The sequence below is a fragment of the Manis pentadactyla genome, chromosome 11, assembly GCF_030020395.1.
Source record: "Manis pentadactyla isolate mManPen7 chromosome 11, mManPen7.hap1, whole genome shotgun sequence".
Taxonomy (NCBI): Eukaryota; Metazoa; Chordata; class Mammalia; order Pholidota; family Manidae; genus Manis; species Manis pentadactyla.
In genome coordinates, this window is record NC_080029.1 from 96,750,461 (window position 1) to 96,771,499 (window position 21,039).

Sequence of the window (21,039 nt, forward strand, 5' to 3'; positions counted from 1 at the left end):
AATTTAAGCTCTTAGATTTGGACAATTGCCTGGAAAGAATCTGATTTTTTTAAATAATCAGAAAAAATGCTTCCAACATCAGGACATTCTCTTTTCTTTAGGAAAAAAAAAACACACAAGGAAAGATTGTAGGGTGAAATGGTATCACAGTTGGCTGTGCCTGAGGAATTTAAATTCATCAGCTCCTGGACCACATAATTCACCATCTCCTGCCGAACGAGAGAGGCAGGTGCCATGAAGTCTTACAAACCTGGAAGGATGATATTGGTTTCTCTCTTGAGCTGAAATCTGTATTACACGACTTGTTTTGCCCAATTTCTCCAAGTACAAAACATTCCTCACTTTGAACATAGAAATTTTACTTCTTTTGCCCTGATCTTTGTTTCTCTCCTTTTCCTTCTTCTTTTGCTCTTTATAGACTATCACTTACTCTGAAAATACCTAGCCATTTCTGAAATTAGCAGATCCAGCACATTACTAACAACTAAGATGCTTCCATGTGTGTTCCTCAGGGACACCCACAGGTATATTGTAAATAGGTGTTAAGTCATACAATCATTATATCCTTGAGAGAATTTACAGAAAACATTCATTCATTCATGCTTTAATCGTCATTATTGGACACCCAGTGGACACTGACACTGTGCTAGGCCTATGCTTCAGGACACGAACTTCCAGCACAACGCAGGCACTTAATGTTTATTGAATAAGTAGCAGAGCTGCTTCCAAGAAGCTCTCAATCTAGTGAGGGAGGCAGACTTGTACACAAAAAACTATAATGCAATTCCATGAGGATTCTAGAATTGGTAGGAGAATACCTACAAAGGGAGCAGAGCATGAGGAAGCAAATAACCCAGAGTGGGTAAGTTTAGAAAAGCTCCACAGAATGGTGAGTAGGTTAGATTTTGAAGGATGAGTGAATGTTTGTCCAGTGAAAAAGAAAATTGGAAGAAGTGTACCTGAGGGTGTGTGTGTATGTGTCTGTGTCTGTGTGTCTACATAGAGGAGTCTGAACACAGGCATGCTAAGCAAGGGGAACAGCACGTGCAAAGGCTCGGAGGCCCAAGCGGTATGGTAGATTCTGGGAACAGTGTTTAGTGTGGCTGGGATCCACAAGGTGTCTAGATAAGGGTGTGAGGGATAATTAAGAAGGATGGTACGTTAGATATTGAAAGACTCTGTGACCCTCACTGCAGAGTTTAGGCTTTGCTACTGGGGAATCAGATGATGCTCTAGTAAGAAAAAAGACAAAAATCACATTTTAAACAAAAAATGCTCTGCTTGTTAGGTGGGATGGACTAGTTTGAAGAGAATCAGTAGGCAAGCTGTAGGCAATTAGGAGACTATTGCAGCATTTCAAGTAGGGTTAATGGGGGCCTGAGCTAGGCCTATGACTAAAGAACTCAGAGGAAGAAGTGTGGTTTAGAAAATGTTTCCTTGGGAAGAGAGCACAAGAGTTGTGAAATGAAATGTACTAGCAGGTCGTTTGGGATGATGTGTACACAGAAGCATCCCAGGGCACAGTGAGAGAAGGAGCCTGAAAAACTCCTGGGAGCAGACTCTGTGTTCCGGCCCTGGACCAGCTGTCTCTGGACCAGTGGCTCTGGAAGTTTAGCATCAGAATCTCTCAGAGGGCTTGGTGAGCCTCCAGCTCAGTAGGTGTGGGGAGAGTCTCAAGAACCTGCATTTCTAGCAAATTCCCAGGTGATGTCAATGCTTGCCCAGGGCCACACTTTGAGAACCACTGCTTGGGACTATGTAGGCAATTATGTATACCAGAGAAATAAGTTATCTTGTGTAAGCCAGCTATTTTGGTCTCCTTACACACTACCTACCAGAAGGACCAGGAAGAGAGAAGACGTGGATGGCATGGCTTGCTTGAACCGAAGTGGGAGGACAAATGGCCTTGGTGCAGACCCACCCTCCTCCAGGGCTCGATTCTGACTGGTCCTGTAGCCTGCTGCGTGCAGTGTTGTCCCACTTCCAATCCACTGACCTAATATTTCTTGAGTGTAGGTCAAAGATTCCTCCCAAGTTACCACTGGGGTGTGGGAGAAGGGTGGGCCCATCACTACAACTGGCAGGTCAGGATGTGGAGCTGATTTAGGGAAATTCGTAGGATACTTTCTGAGATTGTGCTGTGCAGAACACTAGTTTTGCAGAATGTTAACAGGTGCCACGTGCAAAAAAATATTTCTTGGAGTAACTTTTTTAAATGATAGATGAAATAAAGTCAACAATTGCCTTATTTCAAGAGAACTTTGACTATAATCTATGATCTAATTCACGGAGCGTCTCTGAAAGAGTACTGTACTGTGAAGCACCCATCCCGCCACTACACCTTTTTCTTCAAAAACCAGGAAATCCTCAGGGGATGAATGTTGTGTTGAATACACCCAGGGAAATGCTACCCTTAAGTTCTCTGTGCAAGAATTTTAGAGCAGTGGCTCCCAAAGAGTAAGTTCATAGGCTGGTACTGCTCCAGGACAGCTATTATGCATCTACAGTAATGTTGAAAACATAGGGAAAAAGTAGTAGTTTACTAAGTTTTTTTTTCAATTTAAGGGCTATATTCATTTTGAATTTTTGTGCTGCCTATGCTGTTAGTGTTAAAATTTTCCTTTTTAGTGAAATGATGGTGATGGGAGAGATGATCATTTCTCAAATATTTTTATATATGTTTTAAATTAAAAGTTGGCATCTCTCTATGAGTCCTTTTGTTTTAGCTTAATTAAATTGTTTTGTTGCAATCTTAGCTATCGTGTAGTCCAAACTCAACATTTATAGATGGAGGAAGTGAAGACTTGAGGCTGATATAAAGAAAGGGATAACTATATGTTTATTATCATTTACACAAATTATGTATATTGAAAACAGCCATTTCACACTCAAGGACTTTGTCGCACATACTTGGGCACGTCAATGCCTTTCATAACATTAATTATAATAGGAAGTTGAAAGATTTGTGCTATCATAAGCAAAGCATGAAGTGTTTCATGAATTGGTGGAAAATTAGAACCAGCAGGGTGCCATGTGTCCATTTCAGTATTTTGGTTCTAGTCGAATTCAAGACAGTACATGATTAATTATGACAAACAGTATTTACTTACAGAGTTCTTTTTGTGGATATTTCCATCTGAACTGAGAAGGGGTAAAAATTAGGCAGACACCTGGGAATTATCTACTATCGCAGCTGAAATTTTCCATTAATCTTTCAGATCGCCCACATTTATAAAATAATCCTACAGTTAGTTAATCTCTCTGCAGGAAAGCTTCCTCACCTGAAAAATATGAAAGGATTGGACTAATTTCTTCTGAAGTCTCAGCTATAAATTTTAAGGATTGTGGCTTATCTGGAGTTAGCCAAAAAATAAGAGCCACATTCATTAGTCTGTATTACTTAAACTTTCTCCTGTTTCAGTGACTTATAGATTACCAAAGTGAAATAATGCTTAATGCAGGTCAAATAACTTTGGAAATCATGAAGGAGAAAGAAAAACATTTGCAAATAATGAACACATTTAACTTATATATTAAATACTATTTTTATCAAACTTAAATATTTATTGAGTACATACTCTGAGACAGGATATCAGTTTCATATACCTGTCCACCCAAGGTTTGTCACTAGGCACTCAGCACAGCCCAAGATTACTTTTCATATATTTCTAAGTCTGTGTTTCTCAAAATGACCACCTAATCATAGTGACCTGGAAAGCTTATTGAAAATGAACATTCCTGGCCACTAACTCTATAGAGATACAGAATTTAGTGGTGCTGAGCTAGAGCTCAGGAATATGCATGTTTCATAAACTCCTAAGGGATTCTCATGCACATTTAAACTTAAAAACTACTTCCCCTAAGATATAAATCTTTGTGCGGGGGGCGTGGTACTTCTGCATGCCCAAACAGTAGAGTAGAGAGGGTCAGAAACAAGATCAGAGTGAAAGAGGATTAATAGTACTAAGTTCAGGTATTTCCTCTCACTTCATTCTAGCCAGTGGCAAGGAATTACCCGCTTCTGTCTTTCAACCCTGGTCTTTTCTGAAAGGTCAATAAACTTTCCACTTAGAGAATCCTATTCCTGAAAGTAGTTTCAGAGCCACGGGGTGGGGTGTGGGAGGGAGAACAATGGAGGTTGTGAATTTATTGGGGGAATAATTGCCTTAATTTTTTTTTCTCATACAGTATATGGAGTTTAGGAAAACTAAGGTAATTCCAGCATTCACTGTATACAGTCTCCAGATGAATTGAGACTTTGTAATGTAAGCACATTTCCAACTAAGATAAAGAGCCAGTACATGATAATTCAGTGCAATTTAAAACAGATATCCATTAGATTTTAAATAGAAGAATTTCATATGCTCTCAAGCCTTGCTCTTTCTACTTTCTTTCAATTTTGAACTCTACTGTATTCTTGAATTTTTATTTTATTTTATTTTTTAAATCCAGTCTGCTGTCATATATACAAAGTGCTGTTTCTACCCTAAGGCTAGAATGTTCTTGGTGAGCTAATCAATCAATTTTTGCCCATTAAGAAAGAGCACTAAAATAAAAAGAATGCTAACCTTTAAATGGATTTGGTCACTGTTTGCTAAATAATTTTTTTTCTTTAAGGCAAAACACCAAGAGGAGAAATAGTCGTACTCCTTAAAGAGAGGAAAAGCTCCCAGGTCCCAGGGAATTGCGTGACATTTGGGGAAAATGTTTTCAAACCCTGGAGTATTGATCAGCTATAGCATCAGTTGGTAGTAATAGTGTTATTTTTAATTAAACCTTTCTAGACCAAGTTGGAAGATAATGCATATTTAAAATATAAAATAAATGCTTCTGCAAAAGAAACTGGAAATAAGACATGATGTTCAGCTTAACTGAACACCTAGCTCAGCAATAGCTTTTGCACAGTGCTGCTCAAAATGCCTCCCTTCAATTTTCAGACTCCTAAGCTTGTAGAATTGATGGAGTAACTGATTTATTTTGTAGAATGTGAAGCTTCTAACTTGTTATTTCCAGGCTTGGGGTGTTATATGACTGAACCCGTTAGTAATGTGTGCTCTTCCAGCCCATCTGTTAAATTAGAGGAGTTCATGAAGAAAAATGAGATATGGTGTTGCATTTTATGAAAGAGGGTGTCTCAGCACAAAGAACATTTCTCATCATAGAGGGAGATAAAATAAGACATAGTGGACTAGAGATGTTCATGTTGTTGAAAGTTAAAAAAAAATTATTTCACAACTACCACGTCTAGCCTACCACAGTTTTTCACTCGGGTCTCCTCGTGGTTGCTTTTCCTTGGCTGAGCATATTCCTAACTTAGTACTGGAATTAAATAGAAAAATAGGATTCAGGTTAGACTCCACCTTGGCTTAAACCATTCTATTACTTCTAGGAAGAGAAAATGACAGGTGGATTTACTAAGTTAGTAGGCATACCACAGCTATGTTTAATGCAATGCTGTGGCAGAGATCATAAGTTACAGAAAATTAATCTATTTCTCTTTTCTTTTTTCAGATTTTTGACTACACAACCCAACCTTTTCCAAGGTAAGCAACATTATACTCTTTAATTTGTTGGGAAAATCATAGCATAATTTTATTGGCTTTGGATACATGTTTACTGTATGGTCAAAGTCACGATGGTGACATTCAAATGGTGCCCATAATTAGGTTTTTATTGGCGGTGTTAGTGATGAGCGCACCCTATGAAGATGGCTTGATGACTTGACTAAACGGTGGATGAGAGAAAGAGACACTGATTCTCTTTTCCTTGCTTGATTAGTCCCTTTATGAGAGAGCAGACATCTTCATCTCTGATGTTCAAAGACAGGACGTTCCTTCGTGAGCAGCTTGTGGCAGGGCCTGCACCTCTACTAAAGCTGACTTTGGATGAATTAATAGGGCAGTGAACCCCCAGCATGGCCCCAACTCCTCAGCTCAGGTGGGAGCTTCCTGTCCAGGTCCAAGCTGTGTAACTTTCCAGGGGTATCTGTCAAAACTAGCAATTAAGGATGTGTTAATCTTATTAAAGAACACAATAGGAACCCTTTTTTAAAAATTTCATTAGAAAATCAGGATGTGCACCATCTGGTTTGTGCATACAGGAATAAGGTCTTCAAAAGGGCACATTTCCAAGTTCTGTGTTTCATATGCTTCAGAAGTAAAAACCCATAAGCAACTCTATTTTTAATGAGAGCAATGCTAAAACCAATAAAACTGGGGTAGACTTCCAGTATGTGCCATTTCTCCTAAGCTATGTGTGTTTGCAGTATGTTTGGCAGACTTGCCCTGTTTAGAGGCTGGGCTTCCAATTGAAAAAGTTTGAACTTCTCCGTGCATTAATTGGAAAATAAAGACATTGTAAGAGAGCAGCTGGAACCTCAGGTATTAATTATCGCTCCATCTAGTATAAAGACTAGTAAATTATTTCCTGTTATTTATTATTTTATTTTTAGAAACTGTAAATTTTCAAATCAGAAAAAATAAAGTTAAACTTCACTATGTATTGTATGCTTTTTAAAAATGTCATTTAGATGCAATCACTGTTTATAAACAATAAATAGTAACAAACCAGTGACAACACACAGATTTACTATTGACATTCTATGTTGAGTCCTTAAAATAAATTTTTTATTTAAATTAAAAAGTCTTATTTAAAGTTTGTGGGAATGTAGCCATCTCACAATATAGAATAGTTTTATACAAGAATGCCTTTGGATCAGAAAAGCTGCTTTAAAGGAATAATTCCTTCAGCTTCCTACATAATTTTTTTAAGTCCTATACAGTAACAGACATGATTTGTGAAGCAATATGATGCTGTCCTTAACCTCTCAGTAATTGGAGGCATCTTCTGTATGTATTCCACAAGTCCAGCTCAGGCTGATGAAGGAAGCATAATTACAGTACAGGCAATCTCATCTAAGGTAATTACAATTGTCGCCATCAATCCAATTAAAGAGGACAACCAGCTCTACTGAAAAAAAGCTTTCAAACTAAGTCCAGGCTTTGGGATAAGGGTGTGATTGAGAATTTTGAGAATATTCATTTGTCAAAATACTGTTACTTATAACAATGGATAATAATGTTGAGAGAGAAGGTAGTGAGGAGAGATTGAATATTGATTGATAGACTTTTGTTTTCCATTTACTAATAAGTTTCTTATTTCTAAGCAAAGAAATTAGTGTAGATTCTCAACACCAAGCTACAGGCCACACCAGATCCTTATGGAAAGGTTAGGATGGCATCACAATGTCACGGTGGTCCGCTGTACCCATCTGGCCTCCCCTCCTAAATCGGCTCTCTCTCCACTCCAATATTCCTTCCCAGAGCCTCTGTCTTGTTCCTCTTAGAGATACAGTAGCCCATTTCCTGAGCTCTATCCCTGTCTTTGTACTTGATGGAGGAAGTTGGCTCAAGTTGCCTCCCTGGAAGCTCTTGCACTGGTTTTTTGTGGGGTCAGTGTGGGAGGCAATATAGAATATCACTAAGCATTAAAGATGCATAACTGTTAGTGGATGTGATGCGCTTCTCAACAACTTTACCTTTGTCTCTAAGCAGGACACAGAGAACAAGAAATGAGAAATGATGTTACTGTAACTAGGACTGAAAAAGGCCCCAAGAGAGATTGTATATTTCTTCACAAAGAACTGTATGGTGTTCTATGTGAAGATACTGGTGTTTTCTTTATGGTTATTCAGATATGAAAAGATATAGGAGATAAGCCTCTTAGTCAGGAGATGCTATGTAATATCAGTGGCTCCCTTGGCATTCTTTAAGTTACATTATAGGCAATCTTTAAGTATTCCACACCCTGGCTTTTCTGTTCTATATCCAGAACCTTCCACCTATCTTGACCATTTCCTTCTCATCCCTGTTCATGCTCTCTCCTTGCCACTCTCGGATACCTCTTCTCTTTGTGACTAGGTGCATGGAGAGCTGGGCTCAGGTTTTAGCAGACTCCTCACCAGCCCTGTGATACTGGACAAGGGCCGCAGCTAGCTGATTCTCAGTTTCCTTATCTGTGAAATGAAGTTTATCATCTGTCCTGGCAACCTCATTTTAATGAATTTCTCAAATGAAATTATTAATGTGGGAAAAGTCCTTCATAAAATATATAGTTCCATACAAACATGAGAGATTATGCATCCATCTATTTAGTCTTTTAAGCCCACTCCACTCTGGTCATTTCCTTGTGTCAATTGCCCCAGCCCTTGCAATATAAATGGTACTTCTTTAAATGCCCACTTTTATTCCTTGGTTTATTGTTTCTACACTTCCTATTTGCTGTTGAGAGTTTAAGAAACCTGAAGGCTAGCACCACATTGATTATTTCTTTTCTCTTTTTCCTAACTTTAATTCATTGTCGTTTTCCTGCCATAACAGGATTTGTTGAGGTACAGTGTTTGTTCTCTCCTTAGTTTTCCTCCCACCCCTGCAAGCAGACAGCGCAGCTGGGACCTGAAGATAATGTGCCACAGTGGGGACAATGAGCACGTAAAGGGCAGGGTTGGAACAGAAGGCCAGCGGCCCTTCCTGATGCTTTGGCAATGGCTAAGACCACGGCCAGATGCTGGGGGACAGAGAGGAGGAAACTGAGAGTGGATTTCTGATGTGTCTGGCAAAATGGAAATCAGGAATGAAATTCATTTGACTTGTTAAAAATGAAGAAATGGAGCATTTCTTGCACATCTGAGTTTGTGAACTAAAACTTTACATAAAGATTTGCTCGGTATGTACTTGTTATTACAGAATGTAACCCCTTAAAGAATTCAAGAAACCATCTGGTCAGATAAAAATAAAGGCTTGAGAAAAGAAGTCAAGAAAATTTTGAGCTACTTAACTTCTTGGCAGTAGAGGTGGGTGTCCTTCCCACTTCTTATTCAAAGATGACTAAACAAGGATATGCTAATATTTCAATGACAATAATGGAAGGAAATAGTCCAGGAGCATTACTGGAATTTGAAAATCGATGATAATTGAATTAACTTGTGAATATTCAGGATTTCCATTAAGAAACTATATATGTTAGACCTAAAATGAGTCTCTTTTTCTCAAACTCTCCCACTCTTGGTGGATTTTATGACAGAGACTTTAAGATGGAGTAGAAATAAGAAATTATGTACCATATGGACCAATAAAAGTCATCTATTGCCATGTAACAAATTACCCTGAAGCCTAGCAGTGTAAAGCAGCAAGCATCTATCATCTCACACAGTCTCTGAGAGTCAGGAATCTAGAAGCAGCTTAGCTCAAGGCCTCAAAAGGCTACAATCAAGGTGTTGATCCCGATGTCACTTACACACCAGATCCCTAACACGGCTATTGGTAGGAGGTGCCAGTTCCTCACCACTGGGGCTCGCCATAGGCCACTGGAGTATCCTTACGACATGGCAGCTGACTTCCCCTGGAGTGAGTGATCTGAGACAGAGAGAAAATGAGAGTGAAAGAAGGAAACCAAGAAGTCTAAAAGGATTTTTCTCACATCATCCAATTTTCTGACACCAACAGGGTAGCCAAAAATTCAGTTCAATCTGACACCAACTCCCAGAGTTAGTACAGTTAAAGGGCTCAGTTCCACAAGACTGCCTCCATTTCAGACACCAGGCTACTCATATTTCTGCTCATCCATCTACAAATTCTGGGGTTCCCACTATCCCTCCTCTGCTTCAGTGATTTGCTAGAATGACTCACAGAACTTAGGAAGGTGCTTTACTTATTATTGCTGGTTTATTATAAATGAAACAACTCAGGAGCAGCCAAATGGAAAAGATGCTGAGGAGAAACACTCTGGGAGGGGGTGGCAAGGTATAGAACTGCCATGACTTCTCCAGTGTACCACCCTTGAAGCCTTGCTGCTATGCTCACCAACCGGGAGGTTCCACGAGCCCCATCACTTGGGGATTTGTATGGCGGCTTCATTTAGGAGGTCTGGCTCATTAAACCCCTGAGCACTGGTGAGCACTCAGTCTCCAGTGCCTCTCCCCCAGAGGTTGGAGGTGGGGCTGAAAGTTCTAGCTTCTAATGAAGGCTTGTTCTGATGACCAGTGCCTATCCTGAAGCTCTCTAGGGTCTGCCGAGAGTCACCTCATCGGAATAAAAGACTCTCCAGTGGGTCTTATTACTCTGGAAATGAAGCATTTTAGTTGCTCTGTGCCAAGAACTGGAGACCTCTTGCGACCTAGCCTCAGGACTGGCACGCCACCACTTTGCTGTACTTGTTGGTCACACAGACCAACTCTGATGCACCATGGCCTGAATGCCAGGGAACAGGGGTCATTGAAGGCCGTGTTGGATGCTGACTTTGCATCTGCTATGGTTTTTCCTCCCTATCTACAGATGTTTCAGGGAAATCTGGTGTCCCCTTGACTGCGGTTTGAATATGGTTAAGAATGTGATTTCTTGACTGGATGATGATATAGTTTGTGTTCATTTTACTAGCTTGAACATGTGAGGTGTAGAAACCAAGTGTGCTCCTGGCCCTCACTAGAGTTCTCAAGGCCTACCAATGGGCCACAAATCCAAGTCAGACTCCTGAAGGTAGCCTCTGTCAGTGGAACAATTGATTACTAGGTACAAACCAGGGGATCTGAGATCCAGAAGTATTGTGGATGCTGAGTTGTGCTATAACCCCATCTCTAAAATCTGAAGGTCAAGAGAGATGAGAAGCTCAAAGAAAATTATTTAAATCAAGAAATAAGGATCACATCAAATCTTTCAGTGAAAAATGAGATCAGGGGCCTTGAGATACATTTAGTTGATTTGTAGGAATTAAAAGTTTATATTTCTTGTCTGAAAGTATATTAAAATCATATATGCCTCCTCAGTCAGTCACCACAAACTCTAATTGACCTTCAAAATGATATCTCCAGCATGATACTTTGGAATCGATTGGTGTGGTAGGTCACAGATTATCAAAGTAACAAACATCATAAATTCCATGCTCCCTCAGTTTATAGCTCTAGAAACTGAGGCCCAGAAAGGTTAAGATACTGCCCTAAGGTTACAAGGCAAGTGAGTGAGGACAGAGGCAGATTACAAAAGAGAACTCCTGAATCCTTTGTTCCTTTCTACACATACATCAAGCAGTTGGGGGTGTTTTTCCTCTATTACTGTAAGTATATCTGCTTATCTTTTATTTAAAAACAAACACACACGTCAAGAAGTAGAGCATTATTCATTATTGGTTTCAAGGGGAAAGTGCTGATGTGTTTAAAAAAATGGTTTCATTGAACAGTACAGACTTAATTAAGATGTAGTTTCCTATTTTGTAAATCTCACAAAAGAGAAATCTTGTTCTTATGAGAAGACGCTTCTTTGGAGAACCATGCAGTAGGGGCTTGACGTCTGCTCACCTTGACACGCCTGGTACTGATGAAGCATTGGAAGGGGTTCAGTGGCATTTCTCTGAGGAAGCAGGAGCTGTGGCAGGTGAGTGGCAGTCCTGCAGAGGCCGAAGTTCTACAGGGAGAGGCCAGGCTGAGGCTGAGCTTCTGCCAAACATTTCTCTGGCCACCCTGCTTTCCTGTCTCTTCTCTTTGTCCTTTTCTTATCCCTTTTCAGGACAGTTTGTACTGTTTTTGATATAACTGAGGTCATAATTTGGCCTCAGAGAGTGTAGTATATTCTCTGTTCTCAAGATTATTACTTGAAAGTTTTCCAGTTAATGTGTAAACAAAGATTCTGCTCTTTTCGCAATCAAGATAATATCATGGAATGGCTCATCTGTGTGCCAGTTGACGTGGATCCTCTGCCATTTCCTTCAAGGGGCATCATGGTGATTTACTTGGATTATGTAAAAGTTGTGAAAGTCTTTAATCCATAGATTATTGATTCATCTACTTCTCTTCCTTATGCTCTATTACTAACAATTATCTTTCCTAGATTAATCTAAGTAACCCACCAATGACCAAGAACTAGACTAATTACCTATACTACAGTTGGTTTTACTTCAAGAGGAATTTTCATCTGTAGACTTCAAACAATTCAATATGTACTCCCTCCTTACCTCTTTTAGAAAGAGAAAACAGTTCTACGATACCTGATTTGCTAAATTTCCATTAAAATTTCAAAGTTACCAGCTATTATCGAAAACTGCAAAGTTACCAACTATTGTCTAAAAGGAAGGAGACCACTTTTGGGGTTTTAAAATTTTATTTATTTATTTTAATTTTTTATATTTTACTATCATTAATGTACAATTACATAAACAACATTATGGTTACTAGACTCCCCCTATTATCAAGGCTAGAGGATATTATGCTCAGTGAAATAAGCCAGGCAGATAAAGACAAGTATCAAATGATTTCACTCATATGTGCAGTATAAGAACAAAGCAAAAACTGAAGGAACAAAACAGCAGCAGACTCACAGAACCCAAGAATGAACTAACATTTACCAAAGGGAAAGGGATTGGGGAGGATGTGTGGAAGGGAGGGAGAAGGGGGAGAAAGGGTCATTACAATTAGCACATATAATGTAGAGGGGGCCGGACACGGGGAAGGCAGTATAACACAGAGAAGACAAGTAGTGATTCTACAGCATCTTCCTATGCTGATGGACAGTGACTGTAATGGGGTATGTGGAGGGGGGGACTTTTTGGGGTTTTTAACATTATTCTTTTCACAATTTATTTTCCCACTGTTAAATAACAATGTGTTATGAACTTATAAGCATCAAATAACCTCCTATGCTTGGGTATAAGAATATATATATTATTACCAACAAATGTATGTTATTTACAAAGTACAGATATATAGCTCTTATATAATACTTTTCTCTGAATCTACATTCAACAAAATACTTCAATCTCCTCCCCACCCAAAATTAATATTTTACTTATCTGACATATATATATTAGAATCATACTTTCAGCACTTTGTATGTTTCTGGTACAACTAAATGAATGAACATTTGTATGTTGAATTCTTTTCCTTTTGAATTCCGTTGTAATCCCTAATTATTTCCTAAAGGAAAACTATAAATTGTATGAAAATCATCAGAAACACATTTACACCTAGAATTATTACAAGGCACTCTGCTTTTATTTAGTCTGTATTCATATTTTTATATTTTATTCTGGTTCATACTTTCAAAAGAAAAATTAAGCAAATTTAAGGATATAATGTGTTCTTGCTATCATTATTAAACTCATATAAATGCTAAAAGCAATAGTTTAAAATTGTATTGGGAATTTTCACTGGTGCCAGACTTGAATTGCTTTGATGGTCACCCTAGTTCTGCTGAATCAGATTGTGCAACAAAGAGAAGAAGTAGACATAAGATTACTGACTGTACTGTATGCATTTATATTATCTGCATAGTCTTTTGCATAGAGCTTAATAAATAAAACTTCAAATAAATTAAATATGAAGGTATAGAGGGAGGAAGGGTGAGTGTATACCATGACCCAGCAGGAGAAAAGATTGTTGCGATGTATATTTGGGGCAAAATTCAGTAATTTATCACTGCCATCATGTTCCACTGTATACAGAGCTTGGTGTAAGTACAAATGTGGATTCACTAGTTCAGAAACAGAAAACAGAAGCCTTTTTTCGGAGTTCATTTTGTCAGTCTCTTCCTATTTGAGTATTCAGTAGCTTAAGCTGCCCCTCCATTGAGGAATAACTCCCTTAGACATTTGAAGGTACATAGGCAGGTCTTAATTGACCCCAAAGGAGGTCTTTGAAGCACACTGCTTTTAAAACTTACTTAAAATTGAAGTCTTTCTGCACGAAAATGGCATATGTATGTGTTATGTAAATCATAGGACTTAACTAAATCTTAACACCTGCAACCCAATTAACCTGAATGCACCCCCTCCCTGCTCGCGCAGGCACTCCAGCACTCTGTGGGTTTCGCCCTCCCCGAGGCCTCCTGGGAGTTCCCAGGTGATGCCTCACACGTGATCAGAAGCAACTTTGACAGCATCAGTATTTACTTGAGGCTCAACCAGGGATAACACCCCTTCCTGCTGCTTCCTACTGCCTCTGCGGCTTCAGCGGCCCTACTGCCTTAGGCAGCAGCACCCCACTGGGCACTTTCATATGCTCAGTTCTGCCTAGTGGCCTTGTCTTTCTTTTTGCCTATCTGGCTGGCTCATTATCTCCCTATGGCTGCTTTGAAAATAATCCAGACTGTCCCATAGCGTGCAGGAGAGAAAGAAGAAGAGATCTCTTCTATGATTAAGGAGGGGTCCTGAAGAAGTGTGGCTTGAATCCCAAAGAGTGGACAATTTCGATTCTTTCCAATTTTGCTTCTAGTCCCTGTTATCCCCAGGACCTGGCCATGTTTCCAGGATTCTGGGGCAGGGACTGATGCAGGTTGTAGGCACTATGCCATAGGCAGACTCCCTTCTCCCTACCAATGCCTAAGATTTTACATGAGCAAGAGCATCTCAATTGAGTCTCTCCTCCACTGGGATGGGTTCTTTCTGGGAAAATACTTAGTGCTGCCTCCCATCCCCCCACCTACCTCTACTAGACCTCTCCTCGGCCACCATACAAGTTCAACATACCTTGCAATAGCAGATTCACCTTTAACCACATCCCCCACCCTCAAGAAAAACTTTGGGTTCCATATGAGAAAACTTTTCTTATATCCTCACTACCAGTGTGATAAAAATTTGCAGACATGTCGGAATCTTACCAGTGGAAAGTAACAGGCTGTGCAGGCTACATCCCCACCACAACGTACATTTATAGTTCTTCACTCTTTTGAAGAAATAGTTTTCATAATCTGCTTCCTTCCCAGATATTATCTTACTCATTCATACTATACTAATTTATTCTCAGTACCATTTGTCTTGCAAACTCTTAATAGCAATTCTCTGTGCTGAAATATTAAAGAAGAAATTTTCTCAGCACATACTTATTTTTCTACTGCTGAAGAACATAGTTAATAAACTATAAAAGTACTTTATATGTTTGTTTCCAATCTAGAGTTCAGGATGAAAAGAAGCAGGACAAGGAAAGGAAACAGATACTCATATAACTCACTTCAAAGTGGATTAAGTTATTTAGGGAATGAGTATGCTAGACGGCAGTTAAAAAGATTTTAAAACAGCTAGATGTGTTCAGAACATATGCCTTCACATGGCAAATCTCACACAGATGACTGAGGCTCTGTTGTCATCCCTAATGTGTGCAGCCCCTGGGTGAGGGCTCAGGAAGCCCCTCCAGTATGGGAGCAGCAAGGGCACCTGTGTCAAGGTTGCACATAATTGATTAGCCTTCTTACCCTAACCTTTCTACACACACCACACATGTACACATACCCCCAGAAACCACATACTACACACTTACATCACATACACCACACACACCACACCACACCACACCCCCAACACACATATACCCCCCACATGCACATCACACACTACACACACACATACACTGCACACACACCACACCACACCCCCGACACACACACACACTTACAGGAGTTTAGGTCTTTGCTTCAGAATTTAAAGGATACCACAGTCTTTGTACTTCTCTACATTGCAGCTGCAAGAAATCTTACCTTTTTTACATCCTAAATATCTAACAGTAGAGGAATAATTCAACAAGAACAATGATATATTTTTATAATGAAACAATCAGGTATGTTAAAATGTTTTTTTTAATAAGTTTCTAATGTTGTGGGAAAATACTCAAGCTAAAACATTAAGAAAAAAAACCAGATCATAAAACATTACATACAACACAATGAACTTACATGTGTGCAAGCATGTCCAATATACAACATTTGTATCATTAGGCCTATACAATTATGGGGAATTTTTTAGTATATTTTTCCAAAGGGCTCATATTTTCTATAATGAGCATATATTAATTGGATAAAAGAAAAACGGGACATTATATAGAAAAGTAAATCTTAGAACAATGTTTACAGATAGTTAAGACACATAGAATTATTGCAAATGTCACAGGCCTGGAGTGCTAGAAAAAGCATTCATTAGTTTCTGAGGAAGGAAAATTCACCCCGAAAGAGCCACTGAGGTGAAAGTTGAGAAAGCAATAGTCAAACAGTTTTGTTTTCCAAAGAGGCTGCACTTTTGATTATGGAGAGATAAAGTAGCCACATTTCAGAGGAGCCAAGTCAAGGACGTGAATACCTGGAGGAGCTGCTTGCTAGGGCCATGAGGAAAGGGGGCAGCAGTAAAGACGCAGGATGAAAACAGAGTGTGAGAGAACAGAGAGGAGACAAGCAGGAGGGGGCAGTTTGGCCCTTGGCATCCTCCTGGTTAGGTAATCCTGTCTGTGGACATGGAATTAGATGGCAGAGAGTTGAGGCTGATTGTTAGGCATTGGAATGGAAGGATCTTGAGAGAATGGTATACTAAGTACACATTTCATAGAAAAACTCTACCCTTTATGCTGTCCCTGTGGTCGGACCATGGTCTCTTTTGCATGTTTGGATTTGGAATGGATTCCTTTATAGAAGTGAAAGTGAATTGAGTCACAGCGACCAAACCTCAGGCTCACAGTAACTAAGAACTCTCTCCTGAGAAAATAAGCATTTTTGAGAATAAAGTACATATACAATGCAATCAGTCCCTTGCCTACCAAAACAAAAGAAATTCAATGTATTTCTTCCTCTGGGGCAAAATTAACACAATAAATTTTTGCATAGGAGAGTAATACCCTTAAAAATTGGTGTATTATGAAGAGCTCTTGTTCAGAATGATTCCAGAAGGGCTAAGCTTGTGTTCCTTTACATGACTATTGCTTCTTTCCTCTAATTTTCTGCCTGTCTCCTATCATTTCTTACTGTCTCCAGGAGCCCCAAACCCTTCTCATGCGCCCCTTGCAATGTGCTGGATTTGGAGACTTGGTTAGCAGTTGCAGAGAGCAAGGGCCCAGGGAGCTTCCAGGCGGGTAAAGGGCATGGGCTTTAGCACTCAGACTTTTATAAAGGCGCTTTTGACAATGCAAAGTGCTTTTTCCTTATTTTTTTAACTTTTAAATTTTATTTTGCATAATTGAGATTGACAAATAACGGCTTCTTATATGTGAAGTGATAGCAATCCATTGTTCTCTTGGCAGCATGCTAAAAATATGGAACTTTTACAACTTCTTTTCTAGATCTTGGAGTTATAAAAACCCAATACTAACATAGAATGTAAAACACCTTTTAGAATCAATGTAATATGTTTATGAGAAACATAGTGTTATTTCATGGAACTGAACTTTAAGCTATATGGAGCCTAAAACTACAGGTTATTTCTTTTTCCATTATTTTTGTGAAAAGAAAATGTACATCTACACAAAACAGAGCTAAATAGCTGGCTACAAGCACAGCCCTGAGAAAGCCATTTCCCCTCCGCCCCCCACAACACATGGAAAATAAGCAGATTTCATGTGAACTTACTCTGTCCCACCCCTTCAGTTGTTGGAAGCAGAGGAGGTACTCCTTTAATTATTCCTTAGGAAACATTTTCAGTTTCTACTATATTTCTAGGACTGTTTTAATTAATACATCATTCATTGACTATTTATTGAGTTCCTCTGTGTGTCAGGGACCCCTCCAGATGTTGAAGATACAGCAACGAATAAAACAGACAAGGTCTCCTCTCTCAAGAGTTTAAAATTCTTTTGGGGGAAGGCAGCAAAAAAATACATTCCTGATACAAACATACTAGAGAGTGCTCCGTTTGGGGTGAGATTCTAAGGTGGGTAACACTTAGCCTTTGCCATTGTAAATAAAGAAGATATTTATAAATGTACTATACCTGAACCATTAAGAGCTCCCCAAACTTTTTAAAAAATGAATGTTATTATTGGGGGGACTATTTGAGCTCAGTATGACTTAGTACAATAGTACCAAGTGGCCGTAAAGCTTTTCATAACTAATTTTAATTCCTTAAAAAAAAAATGTCAGCTAGTTCTCAAGTAGAGGTCTGAAAAGTCCCTTTACAAAAACATAGGCAAATGAATATTGAATTAAGGGGAAAACATACACATTCCAAAAAAACCTTTCCTCATAACATAGTTACAAAGTAAGCCCTCAAGCCACTTCCCTGATACCTTTCTGCATGATCAAGAAGTGACTGTTTGCAGGCACCACCTGGAGTGGAGTTAGGAGTTTTGACAGGTGATACATAATCATTTAGGTGGTTCAGAGGGGTCGGCGTTGCTGTGATCTCTGGTACCAGGTGCCAAACCCCTTCCTTAAGTTGATGACCTGATTTAATTATTTGCAACTCAGATCCCTCTTTCTCTCCAGATTCTGGCCCTTCTCTGAGAGAGCAGTGATTCCTGTCTAAAGTTACGTCCTGTGCCAGCCAGAAGACCTAAGCAGAACGCCAATAAGCCCTTCCTCCCTAATTCACTGCCCTTTACACATCTGTCTTCATCCCCCTCCTGATCTTGCTAATATCTCTGCACATACCGACTCCCCAGTATGATATAAGCATCTTGAGAATTCCCACCATATAATCTATGAGGGTCTAGGATCCAGCACAGCATAAGACATACAGTAATTGAAATACACGGCTTAGGAATCAATCAGACTAACCCTGTTTGAATTCAAACTCTGCTATTTAGGAACTGCGAACCTTAACACTTTACCTAATCCTTGGACCTTTAGTCTCCTCATGTGTAAAATGGGATTAATATAAGTATCTGTTTTACGAGTGTAATCTAATAATTATGAAATGAGATAATACTGCCATTGTTTGCTAGCCATTGTTTTTATTAATATTTGCTCAAAACATTCAGTAGATTATTTTTTCAAGGTGCTGGTATGTGCCAACCACACCTATGAAAGAGTAAACCTGAAATAAATGGAACTCACGTGAATCCCAGGAACAGCCTAAGGACTTTCCTTCAACCCAGTACACAGCAACTTGCATGACTTTACCGTATGCAGCTCCCTCATAGTTACAACTGTGAAAATTAAGTCTTCATTTATATGCACACAAACTTGTGTTTAAAAAAGAAAAGTCTTCTCATGTGTTTTGCAAAATGAGAAAGCTTTAGCTTTTTTTTTTCACCTGTTCCAAAAAAATATCCTTATCAAGGAAAACAAATAAGGAAGACTTAAGAGGCATGAATTCTAACATATTTGAATACTTGGTTTCAGGATCTTTTATTACCACATCAATTCAAATGGTAATAATAAAAGGAAAAGGAAGTATGCCATACATAACAGGGAAATTCTATTTTATTTAACACTCAGCAAGGCCAGGAGAGAAATTTCTCTTTGTGAAAGCATTTGCATTAATAAAAAAATGAAAACCATTTTAGATGGATTGTTAAAAATCTGAAATGGACACGAGCTTTGCATTTTAAATGAAAATATATACAATGTTATGCACTAGCCAATTACTGAAAAGCACTTTTTTTTTCCAAATGTCTGGTAAATTCCTAACACAAAGTCCAATTCAGATATTCATATGTCACCCCCTCCCTTACACCTTCCCGTTGATTAGCTCTGTCCATTTGGGGGCACCTTTAGTCTTCTGTGCACACATGAGTAAGATTGTGTCATATCTGAATTAATCATTTATTGGTCTCTCACTGTCTTTCAACTGTGATCTTCTCAATGATCTAGACCTTGACTTAAAAAATCTCTGTTGCCAGTGCTCTACTTGGCTGTGGCACAATGTGGATGCATAGAAGAAAAAGAGAATGTGGATTGTGGACTGCATGCCATTGCTCTCCGAACTGCTGAACCTGAGGACAAAACCATAGATGAGCCTGAACAGGGAGTTGCTTAATTGCATAGGGTTATGTACGTAGATGACGCGTGCAAGAGCGGTTTGGGTAAGACAGGGTTTGCACGTGTGCTTTTTACCTGCTGGAACTCCTGGTGTCCAAGATGGAAAAGTAGATATTGAAGATAAAAGACTGTGCATCCAGTGTCGACTGTACACTTTTCTTCCTTAACTGCACACTCCTTTCTTCCTTTAGGGAATTCAAGCCTCAGCCTTCTCATCTTCTCTCAACAATTCTATGACTTTTCGACAGCACTGCACATATGTTGAGAAGTATTTTAGAATCCCTCAGCTGCTTCAACTCAGCTGCTAAGAGACAGCTGATTTTGGCATACATGCTTTTTTACACCTGAATTTCTAGTCACATTTTAGCCCAGGGCCAAGACTTGGAGCAGCAAACTTAGCTCCCAGGCGTTAACATTAGCAGGCGAGAGCTGTTGCCTTCCAGGAGCACAGCAAAGTGGCTGCCAAAGCCGTCACTCCACCTTGATCTCATCGTTAGATGAGTTCAGGATTTCTCTCATTACTGCTTCTCCGAAGTCTCCTCCAAGGTTACCTGGAGTCTGTGGCAATGGATGAGAGAAATTCATCCCCTTTCAGACTTCAGTCTGTTGCTTGGAGGCTTGTAGAAAACAGGCTGAGAAAACCAGTTAGTGGCTGATTATGGGACAATGAAAACTAAAAGGTCTAAGAGGACCATGAAAAGTAGTTGCTAATGGGACCAAGTTTTGCTGTGCATTGCGTGATGAAATTCACCCTCTTTTTTACTCTTTAGGAGGAGTCAGTAAAATGTTAGGATATTTTTCAGACCTGCTGTAGACAAATTTTCATTTGCTTTGAATGTGACACTGTAACAGGAATAGACTTTAAGGAAAGAAGAAAATGGCCAGGTTTATATGTTTGGTTTGGCTTGGTTTCCTTGTATTTTTTTTACAGTTTAAAACATGAAGAAATATTGTAGAATATTCTCTCTGTCTTTGAGAAGCATTTAGCACAGTGCCTAAGCATATCCTGTAGAGTTAAATTATTTGGTTTAGATCCTAGTTCTTTTGATCAAGGGTAAATTACCCTGGACAAGACTCCATTTTTCACCTGTAAGGTGGGATGGTACCTAACTCTTATGGCTGAACTAGAGATAAATCTATGTGAACAGTATGGGAGTTAAGCTATGTGAACACTTAAGACAGTGCGCAGCACAAAGTAAGGGCTAGATGCTATATAACTACTAGGTACTCAACATTTTCTCATTTGAGTTCATTTCCTCCAGTTGAGATTTCACTAGGCATCCATTTGGTATGGTCCTGATAAAATGTCTATTCTAATTCCTGT